This window comes from Triticum dicoccoides, chromosome 3A (assembly GCF_002162155.2).
Source record: "Triticum dicoccoides isolate Atlit2015 ecotype Zavitan chromosome 3A, WEW_v2.0, whole genome shotgun sequence".
In the NCBI taxonomy this organism is placed as follows: domain Eukaryota; kingdom Viridiplantae; phylum Streptophyta; class Magnoliopsida; order Poales; family Poaceae; genus Triticum; species Triticum dicoccoides.
The window spans coordinates 186146356-186155043 of NC_041384.1; the positions used below are offsets into that span (position 1 = coordinate 186146356).

At 44.0% G+C, this 8688-nt stretch overlaps 1 long non-coding RNA gene and 1 pseudogene across 8 annotated transcripts in view; both read left to right on the forward strand.

Annotated features, from left to right (window-relative positions):
- The first annotated feature begins 515 nt into the window (after nt 1-515).
- LOC119267801 lies at nt 516-5800 on the forward strand (annotated as a pseudogene).
- A 394-nt stretch (nt 5801-6194) lies between these two features.
- The window catches only part of LOC119267802, a 6540-nt gene continuing 4046 nt past the window's right edge, over nt 6195-8688 (forward strand). For 2 of the 8 annotated variants that reach the window (XR_005132642.1, XR_005132644.1), the window contains exons 1-6: nt 6208-6718; nt 6820-6948; nt 7299-7448; nt 7540-7686; nt 7775-7857; nt 7947-8004. This is a non-coding gene — a long non-coding RNA (uncharacterized LOC119267802). Of the gene's footprint in view, nt 6719-6819; nt 6949-7298; nt 7449-7539; nt 7687-7774; nt 7858-7946; nt 8005-8688 lie in introns of all 8 variants that reach the window. The other 6 variants (XR_005132645.1, XR_005132646.1, XR_005132641.1 and 3 more) reach the window with 5 other exon arrangements.

Sequence of the window (8688 nt, forward strand, 5' to 3'; positions counted from 1 at the left end):
GCGATGGAAGTGCGAGAATGTGTTATCTTCGCCAACTTGAGGGTTTTTTCAAACATCGTGTTGGAGACGGACTGTCTGGAGGTAGTCAACCTCTGGAACACTCGCCACGATTCTTGATCGGTCGTGGCTCCTATCTTAGTAGAAATTGGAGAGCTTGATGGTAGTTTAAATTCTTTTTATGTTCATCATGTTGTAAGATCAGCCAACGGTCCCCGCTCATATCTATGCTAAGCATGCTTGCACGATTAACGTAATCGAAAACTGGATTAACAATGTTCTTAGCTTCCTGACCAGTAGCCTGTTAGCGGATTGCTCGGCGAACGCTTTTATTCAATAAAGCTCTCAGTGTTTCCCGGCAAAAAAAGCAAAAAGAAAAAAAAGACTCAAACCAGTCTTCTAGCACAGCCATTGGTTGTTCCCGCTAATCACAGCCATTAGTCTTTTTTCCCGCTAACCACAGCCTTTGATTTGTTGATTAGATTAGAAATAGCGCCAACCACGTAATGAAAAAAAAAGAGCGCCAACTGTGCCTGCCCCAAGCGTGAGGAGAAAACAAATCAGATCTCGATCCCAACTTTCCCCGACCTTCGCTGCCCTAGTTCTCGATTCCCTCTTCCCCCGATCTTCCCCGCCCTAGTTTCCGATCCCTAGTTTTCCCGATCTCGATTCTCGGAGTTTTCGCGCACCTCGTCGAACATGGCAGCGATCATGGCGGCGCGCGGGCAGGGGCAGGTGCAAGATTTCGACTTCTTCGTGGTGGTCGACTTCGAGGCGACGTGCGTGAAAGACGCGCGGATCTTTCCGCAGGAAATCATTGAGTTCCCCGCCGTGCTCGTCGACGGCGCCACCGGCCGCATCGAGTCGGCGTTTCGCAGGTACGTTCGTCCAAACATCACCCTGTGCTGACTCAATTTTGCAGGGAACTCACCGGCATCCGGCAGGAGGACGTGGACGGCGGCGTGGAACTCGGCGAGGCGCTCTGGATGCACGACTCCTGGCTGAAGGCGGCGACGGCGGGGGCAGGGAGCTTGGCCATCGTGACCTGGGGAGATTGGGATTGCCGCACCATACTCGAGTCAGAGTGCCGCTTCAAGGGGATCGAGAAGCCGTCCTACTTCGATCGCTGGATCAACCTGAGGGTCCCCTTCCAGGCGGCGCTCGGCGGCGGAGGGCGGGTCACCCTTCAGGAGGCGGTCCGGGCGGCGGGACTGGACTGGGAGGGCCGCCTGCACTGTGGGTTGGACGACGCCCGCAACACGGCGCGGCTTCTTGTTGAGCTCATGCTGCGTGGGGTCAAGATGACCATCACCGGCTCGCTGGCGCCATCGCCGCCGATCCAGCAGCAGCCGCAGCAGCTTCTCACAAGCCCTTGCGGTGCCTCATCTGCGTTGGCGCCGCCGCCGCCGATCCAGCAGAAGCAGCAGTCGCCGCAGCTTCGCACAAGCCCTTGCGGAGGCTCATCGCCGCTGGCGCCGCTGCTGATCCAGCAGCAGCAGCAGCCGCCGCAGCCTCACATGATAATCCCCTGCGGTGGCTCGCCTGGGACGTGCTTCTGCTACTGCAGGGTACCGACCAGAGGAGGCGTGGTGTCCGTGCCAGGGCCGATGCAGGGGAAGTGCTTCTTCGGGTGTGGCAACTGGACGCCGGCCATGGGACCCGTCTGCCCCTACTTCGTATGGGCCAACTGAATGAACCACCCATGGTACCAGATTCAGTGTAGCTCAGCTGTTAGTGTAAATCGTGCTAGCCATCAGAATCAGAGCTTAGCTCGGCTGATTCTAGCCAGTCTAGGTGTGAATTGGTCTCTGGAATCGAATGTAATTGGTGTCTGAATTAGTACCCCCTCTGTAAACAAATATAAGTGTTTAGATCACTATTAGTGATCTAAACACTCTTATATTTCTTTACGGATGGAGTATTATATTATCAATAGAAATTCTTTTTAGTTATGTCCCTTCTCCTGATCTCTTCCTCTCTCCGGCACCTTGACACTCCTCGTAATCGCACCCATTTCTCCGCACATGCACCGTCGATTTAGATAGATCTGCCGCTCATATGCGTGTCCGTAGGATCATTTTAACTAACTTCTTTGTTTCCAAATGTCATGAGTCTTACATCTCAGTTTTCAGAATTACGCTTTTTTCAGGCATAAGCTTAGGTATTGTTTGATATTGGCGTCCATGACAACACAAGTTTATTACTGGATTTTTAAGGAGCTACTATAGATACATAATTATTCCACCAGAGCTGAACTTTTTTTTCTTTCAAATTCTGACTAATTACAGTTTACCGTGAATAGAACCTATCACTAACAATATGAACATAGTTTGTAAGCAAGTTATCTTAATAGAAAATTGATTAACAAGAACAGTTCATTTGTAGACATGGGCACATGACAGTAACATGGAAATGCAAAAAGGAACACATCACTGAAATTATTTCCCACATCTGTTGGTTCAATAGCTTTGTTGCTGCAAATTAAGGCATTCAGCGGTTCTAGTACTTATGCCCGTGTAATATCAAACTCATAATCGGTATTCTAGCTAGTGTCCATGATCTATGGTTGTCCTAGTACTCTCCTGTCCACAGAGTTGCGCTGCTTTTTGGCAGTGGTGTTGTTGTATGCATTAGTATGTTGCATCAAGCCAGTGGCAGTTCGGTTGCAGCCAGCTGGCTGGCAAGGAGGCCAAGGACATAGGTGCATCGTAGGCCTGTAGCAGAAGACGGTCATGTGTCAGACAAGGATTTGCAGCACCAAGGAAACGGGAGGAAGGACAGCAAGTCTAGGATTAAAGGAGTCCAACCATGAGGAGTTTGTATCGTGCTAGGAAAAGTCAAAGATCTAAGCATCCACTATATAGAGATGTCATGTATCTATGTTTCAGGAAGAAACAACCAATCTTTTCTCTCTGAAATAATCTCTCATCCAACCTATGTCTACCAATATCTTGCAGCATTGCCATCTGGCTATGTTCAGTACGTTAGTTATCCTGTTGTGGATAAAGGTTCACAACGTGTTGCTAACAGCTGTAAAACATCCATATATGGCTTGGTACATGCATTACTGGACATGTTGAACGCCCAATAAAAAAAATCATGGTTTTATTTACTTACCCATATATCAATTGTACTTGCAGGATTGTGTCGGACTGTATTCCAATTAAGCAGAGGAAGCGTGTGCCCTATTTGATCATTTCTAGTGGTCTTTCTCTATTTCCATAGCTTATCATTGGGATGTCAGAACATTTGAGGAGCTCAAGCAATCTTTTTACGCTAATGTTGATTGTACAGAACTTGGGATCTGCCATGGCAGATGTTGTTATAGATGCAATGATTGCAGAGGCAGTTCGATCAGCAGGGTGAGTAATTTGGTGCATCTTGTCTCACCTTGTATAGCAAGTACTCCAATACAATGCTTTGAAACCTGAATTATTCTATTTTCAGGCCAAAATTTGCTGGTGATCTCCAGTCATCAATGGCTGCAGGGGGGATATTTGGGAGCTTATTGGGAGGATACGCATTGTCCAATCTCCCAATAAATGCCATTGATATTATTTTCTCTGCTCTTCCACTGTTCCAACTAGTTACATGTGTTTTCATTAAGGAATCTCCAAAAGGATTTGAAAGTACGACAGATAACGCCGCACATGATCATGCTGATGGTCAGAATATTGATAGTGCTTTTGCTGGACAAGGCTCAGGTGAATCTTTTAAATATGAGGGCACTAGGAAGCGAAAGGGTGCTCGTAAAAAGAGCAAAAGGAGATCATTATCCAAACGATCTGAAGCTCATGAGAAGCACAATAAATCAGTTAATTTATACTCATCTCTGAAATCAGCCTGAGTCAGTTTATGCACTGCTTTTAAGCAGCCAGCAATGTTGCGGTAATTAACCCTGCAATTTCATTTTCTTTGATGTTTGCCTCTTGCACTGAAGAGCCTAACCGGTAACTTCCTGTTTTCTTTTCTCTAGACCTAAGGCATGGTTTTTCATTTCAAATGCAGCAGTTCCAAATATCTCAACAGTAATGTTCTATTATCAAACGGAGGTTCTACATCTGGAGAGGCATCCTTCCTAGGGACTGCACGTGTGATTGGGTGGTTCAATCTAATGCTTGGCACATATATCTACAACCGCTACTTAAAGCATAAAAAACTCAGGAATATTCTTATGTAAGTCATTTTTTCAAGCTGTTTATCTTCTGCAAATGTCAAAACACTATCTATATTAGTGCCATAGCTTGTTTAAAGGAAGTTGAAATATTATGTATATATGCTTAATGTACTAGCTGAAACTTTCTATAAACTTTTGTGTAAGTTGGCTGTCCATGATTCGAATGAGTTGCACTAAATTTTCATCTTGGTATTTTTGGTATAAGCCATTTATTGATCACCTTTTGGTCAGTGTTTTAGTGAGTGTATGCTCTTTTATTAATGTTGTTAAAAAATTGACATAATTCTTGGGGCGTAATTTGCTACAATGCAAATCTATTCACTTTTTTAAAGTTATTAGGTACTTACATGTGCCACCTTTAATAATTGCTGTCCTTATTTTACAGGTTTGCACATGTTGGCCTAGCGATAATTACTGTACTGGACATTTTACTGGTGTCAAGATTACACATTCAGTATGGAATAGCAGACAAATACATGGTGCTGTGGGGCTCTGCTTTAGCCGATGCAATCAACCAATTCAAGTATATCCTCTAGCTGTCATTTCTTTCATACTCCTGTGAACTACTCCCTCCGTCCCATAATATAAGATCATTTTACAAGCTAAACTGAGCGATCTGCTTGACCTGTAGTTTAGAGAACCAGTTGAGATGCGTTTCTGTTATACATGCTAAGTTGCTGCCCAGAGTTACTGATCCTTCATTGACTAATCTTGTATTTAGAAGATTTTAGTGTTTTGGTAACTCATTAGGCACCAACTTAAACTTCTTTATTTCAACTAAATCTAGAGTTCTAGACTGATACTCCAGGCATACTCTGATTTTATTTTATTTTATTTCCCTTTATTTGGGCGAGTGTCAATCAAGTGGCGCTCATGAATGCTTCTTGAGCTCATGGTTCAGTGTGACCTGTCTGTCATTAATTGCTTTAGATCACTGTATGTTCTTTTTCGCAATGGAGGGAATTCTTCACTTTTACCCAGTATGATAATTGACATTGGCTAGTAGGTTCATACTGCTCTCTTAATCAAAATTGCAAAAGAGCAACTGAAAAAATGAAGAAATTGTTCAATCTATCCAGTATGAATCCATTATTGCACTCATGGCTGAAGATCAGACATCTTATGTACACATCTACACAATAGTGTTTCTAACTTTATTATTTACATTTGGTAGGATGATGCCGTTCCTAATCCTCTCAGGACAGCTTTGCCCGCCTGGAATCGAGGGCACACTGTTTGCTCTGTTCATGTCCATAAACAACCTCAATTCGACATTAGGTTCATTCCTTGGAGCTGCATTGGCGTCAGCTTTGAACATCCCCTATCGGATTTTTGTTTCTGATTCCAAGGGACGTTACGGGACTAACATCGGGTTACAGACTTGATCATCATTTTTTCTGGACTGGTCTGGTCTGTATTCCCTAGTCTTACTCATACATGCATATAGAGAAACCAAATTGAAGCCAGCAGGAAGGTAGCTCAGTTTTGTTGTAATATGTATACAGGCATATACTAGAATGAGAGGAAGAGTGCAATAACTGACATTATAAAGCGTTAAGCAATGGCGAAACTGTGTAGCAAATGTACTTGCGGGAACATGTGTTACATGGAAAGTGTTATTGTTTATTATTAAGCTTTTGATCTGTCTGTCAATCTACCTACGTCCTATCTATCTATCTATCTATCTATCTATCTATCTATCTATCTATCTATCTCTTTCTCTATATCTAATATTAAAATCTCTACCTTCAGCACTGATCCTGCATGTATTTACACTATCAAATTGAGCAGTGAATTGATGTATATATTCGTTATGCTTGCAAGTGTAAATTACTTATTGATTGCGCTAGAAATACAAATAAATTGCTATAAAAAATTCGAGTATATTACCAAAAATTTGGATCAAATAGTATATTGCTGAAATTGCGTAGGCTATAATAATTTTGATTGTACAACATCTACATATGGGAAGCAATCTCACCATCTCGATGCAAGAGGTGAGCTGAAACAAATTTGTCACATCCCATTTTTCCAATCAAACACAAGAACGGAAACCATTCCATTTTGTAGCTTCAACCAAGCATAGGAATGAAACCAATCTGTTCCACCATGAAATTCCATTCCATTTCATTTGGTTCCTCGTCCAAACACACCCTTGGTTGTCTCTCTCCGCACCCACACACATATACAACCTAATAAGGGTGGCGCAAAGGGCAAACTCTCGCGTTAGCCACGTCAGATTAGCTACGAGACAAAGGGTTCGCTTCGTCGAGAATAAACAGAAAATTACAGAGAAAAGGATTGGCCAGCGGCCCTCAGTCACCATCCCTCGATTCCTCTCCCTCTCCCTTGTCTACCCGCCGCCGCCGCGCCGCCCACGACCTCCCCAACCGCTGACGTTCCCACCCCCTACCTTCTCCTTGCCTCACCCCTCCCCCCTCGCACCAGATCGAGCGGCAGGATCCGGCACGCCCATGGCGCTCTTTACCGTTCAGGACGCCATGGACAAAGTGCTCTGGCCCTGGTGCTGCATCCATGGACAAGGTGCTCTCCTCGTCTCTCTTCTCTATCTGTGCGTGTGTTGAATTTGATTCGATTTGGAGTTGGTGCTGTGCTCGTGAAACTCCTTCTCTTCTCTACTGTAGGAGGACATCTCTCTCTGTCTCTCTGTGCTGAATCAAGTTGCAGCTGCTGCAACCTCAATGCCCCAGCAAGCAGCACCAACCCTAGCCCTTGCTTCAATGACGACCCAGCAGGCAGGAGGTGCAGCACAGGTACGAATCCTTCCTCTACTATTCATCTCTGGTTTTCTACATCCCCTTTCGCTTTATATATCTTCTCTGGAATTAGTCCCTGTTTTGGAAATTGACTCTCTCTTTCTCTCTCTCTCTAGCATTTGTTTCTTCTCTTTTGTGTTTGACCACTGTTTGGGCTTCCGAATGGAGGAATGCTATTAGAATCTCAGTTGGTTGTTAGGTTGCCTTGAAATGTGATTACAAAGTACACATGAGTACCATGACAAAAGAAAAGGTCGATGGAGCCAGCCAATCATTTGTTTCGTTCCTTCCTGCTCTGTTTTCTAAAAAGGTGGACATATTGAATTTTCTTCCAAATTATTTCGCAGGCTCTACTGGCAATATTTGATAGCCCTCTAACTAAGGCTGGGAGGTTACAAGATGTTTATGTAATGTAAGAACTGAAAAGGGGATGTTATTTGAGGTCAAGCCGAATGTTCGCTTGCTACGCACACCCAAACGTTTTTGTGGCTTGATGTGTAAGTTACGAATAGCAAAAGAGAGTAAACATTGTGCATCTTTCTATCCTGAAATTGTGCTGAAGTGCAAGTAATTTATATGACATTGCAGCACTGTTATTGCAAAAGTTGAGCATTACTGCTGTTGGGAAGCATGAGAAGCTTCACCCGCAAAAACAAAAAGGGAAGCATGAGAAGCTGCTTAATCTTATTAAAAATCCTGTTACCCGGTATCTACTTGTTGGCTCACGGAAGATTGGTGAGAATTTCTACTGTATGATATTAGTAAAAGTAAAATATTTACCTGTTGGCTCACGGAAGCTGATAGATATCTATTTGCTGCCTAGGCCTTTCATATAGCGCGGATAAGTCAGTTAAACTGAATGACTATGTTGCCGAATGCAGTGATGATGAAGCCCTTGTGTTTGTGGTGAGTAAAAACTGAGATATTTTGTAGCTTTGTCCCATCCTCTGTTACCGTCTGGTGCCTAAATCCATCTCGTCTGTACAATGTTCCAGGTTGGTGCCATGGCTCATGGAAAGATTGACAATGAATACATAGACGAGCACATACGGAGTAAGTAATCATATATGATCTTTTCATGTGAAAAGAGTATCGTGTCCTGAGAACTACCTAATACATTTTAGGGTTTTTCCGTATTTTCTCTTCTCATTGAGAGGTGCTTCGGTACACCTCCCTTCAAAACATTGAAAAGGGTATCATTATCCATCCACATAAGTCAGAAAGTTAATCTCCTAAATCTCGATTGAAATGTAATTAACGAGGGCTTAATTCTGGTGAAAATTTATGGTCTAATTGGGTATGTACAGCCCAAACAGAACCCCAATTAGTTCGCTGTTCCAAAAAGAACAGCTCCGCTGGTCGTGCGCTCAGCCCCTTTGCGGCTTGCACGCGAGCCTCCACATGAAGGAGCACGTCTTCCTCTCCTGCCGTAGGTGAGGCCGCATCTTGAGTGATGGGGGGCTGACAGGGTACACGACCACGTGTAGTGGCATTCAGGAGATGTCCTCGCCCCAATCACACCAACAAATTCCAGCGGCAGCGGCAGAAGAAATTAGGGATTAGAAAACAAAAACCGTAAACAAGAAGAGACGGCAACCGAACAAGTCGAGGGCCTGGATGGCTACTCACGAGCGCTAATTTCTCGTGGGGCTTTTTAACACGTAAATTATCGCTATCACCCTTTTTAAGTAAGTGGTATGTTCTAATCTAGGCCATTGATTTACCTCGAAAGTAGTA